This window comes from Loa loa (genome assembly GCF_000183805.2).
Source record: "Loa loa unplaced genomic scaffold supercont3.150, whole genome shotgun sequence".
Taxonomy (NCBI): Eukaryota; Metazoa; Nematoda; class Chromadorea; order Rhabditida; family Onchocercidae; genus Loa; species Loa loa.
The window spans coordinates 80,418-83,195 of record NW_018108330.1 but is presented as its reverse complement, the minus strand read 5'-3'; positions in this window follow the sequence as shown (position 1 = coordinate 83,195).

Here is a 2,778-nt window from a genome sequence, read left to right as displayed (position 1 = left end):
TTTTTTTTTTTTTTTTTGACCATTTGATGACCGTTAATAGCAATAAATAATGAATATTTTAGAGAAATAAGTTGGATGAATTTAAGGTAATGTAAGCATCAAGAATTGTTTAAACTGTGGTACAGATCTTCCAATGATAAAATATTACGGTAGAACTAATAATTTAGATAATCAATAATTACAATCAGCAATCAATAATTAAGTCAAATAATTAGTTGATGGAAAGTAATCAACAGGTAATACACCATTATCATCAATGGACCATTATCATCATTTTGATTATCTGATTAGCATTATGAAATGTTCTTTTTCCTTTTTTTTAATCATTGAAAAATAGAAAAATGATTTGTTGATATTCCAAAATAATCACTGATAACTAATCTTAAATTATTTTATTTCTTTTAATTATTTCATTAGTCATATTTCCCAAAGTTTCCTTCTTTGAATTTTCAAATTTTATTAAAATATGTCGAATTTAAACATGAAAAGAAATATTATTAAAAATTTTTCATCGGAAATCATAATTGAATTTTAATTTCAATCATATACTGTAATACTTCATTTGATATGTTCAATATATTTTTTTCGATAATTTTTTCATCTTCGACTGCAAAAAATCAATTGGAAAAAATGTTGTTTTTGCTAAAATTTAAATGCTAAAATTTTAAAACTAAAATTTTTGCTAAACTTAAACGCTATTGCAATTTAAATTTAAATATGCCAAGTAATTCAAAAAAATGATTTAATTTAAATTTAAACGTACTTTTTATTTTAAAAATTCATTCTATAATTCTTAAAGTTAAAAATGAAACGATTAAATTTCATTTCCTTTTTTTATTTGATAAAATAAAAAGCATTACCTACTTAGGAGAGAAAATAAAAAAATCAGATAACTGATAAAATCTTTACATTCTATGATATATATGTTTACATTTACTTAAAGAAATAAAAAAAAAATTTCTTTTTTCATCGTTTTCATTCATTTCTTGCTTTTCATTTTCAAATTTAATTTTAATTTTAATTTTTAATAATTGGAAAAATAGAAATTTTCCCTTCAATCCGTATATTTTTTTAAAAAAATTCACCGAAACTATTTCATTTCTTTTCTATTATCAATTAATTCAATTTCAATTTTGCAATGAAATTATTAAAAATAGAAAAATAACTATTTTTGATATTCTCTTTAAAAAAAAATGGAAAAGAAAAATGCCAAAAATTTATTAAGCTTATTTAACTGATATGTGACCATTCAAGGGAACGGGGAAAAAAAGACGTAATTATGTTTTATCAGTCCTTTATTAGACTTGCTGGTTAAACTTATCAAGATCAATCTTTTATTAAACTTATCAGTCTAGAAATCAATCACTTTATTAAATTTGCCGGTTAAACTTACCAATCTAGAAATCAGCTTTCATCAAACTTATCGGTCAAATTTATCAATCTTTTATTAAACTTATCAATCTAGAAATCAGCCCTTTATAAAACTTAATAATCTAGAAATAAATCTTTTGTTAAATTTATCAGCTGAACTTATCAATCTATAAATCAGTCTTTTATTAAATTTATCAGCTAAACTCGTCGATCTGAAAATCAATCTTTTATTAAACTTGTCAATCTAGAATTCAATCATTCATTAAATTTATCAATCAAACATATCAATCTAGAGATCGGTCCCCTTATTACACTCATCAATCTTGAAATCAATCCTTTATTAAATTTATCAGTTGAACTTATCAATCTAGAAATTAGTTTTTTATCAAACTTATCGGTTAAATTTATCAATCTAGGAATCAACTTTTTGTTAAATTTATCAATCTAGAAATTGATCTTTTATTAAATTTATCAATTAAACTTAGCAATTTAGAAATCAGCCTCTTATTAAACTTATCAATCTAAAGAACAAACCTTTTATTAAATTTATCAATTAAACTTATCAGTTTTTAATTAAACTTATCAATCTAGAAATAGTCGTTTTATTAAAATCATCAGTTAAATTTATCAATCTAGAAAAATACTCTCAAAAACATAACCATTCAAGGGTGTGAAAACAAACGAACAAACAAATGAATAAAAGAAAAACAAATGAACAAATAAATAAATAAACAGACAAATGAACAAACGAACAAAAAATAAACAAACAAACAAATAAATAAATAAGTAAACGAACAGACAAATAAGCAAACAAACAAAGAAACGAATAAAACAAACAAATAAATAAACAAATAAACAAAGAAACGAACAAAACAAACAAACATAATAATCCCCCTTTAATTACATTTTAATTAAACTTATCAACATTTTTTGATTCAAATTTTTAGATAATATACCTTTTAATGATATTTCTATTTTTAGCGTTTCACTCATGCATTGTCACAATCAATGCGCAATTTGGCTGAACCAATTGTAGCAGCTGATCGATTGCAAGAATTTGGCGCAGCTTATGTAAATCAGGAAGATATCAGGTATGGTAGTTTTAATGCATGTATTCCGCATAGCTATTGGGATCGTCTTATAGCAGCAATTACGACAACAGCAAAAGAATTCCTGAATAAACAATATGTCAAAGGTTACATTTTTATTTCCTTATTACATCTTTCAACAATTATTTCCATATATTAATATATAATTTTAAAAAAAAATAAAAATTTTCAATTACAAATAGAAATTTTAAGTTTTAAATTTCATTTCATTTTTATTTTAAATTTCATTTCATTTTTGAATTTTAAGTTTTAAATTTCATTTCATTTTTATTTAGTATATATATATATATATATATAT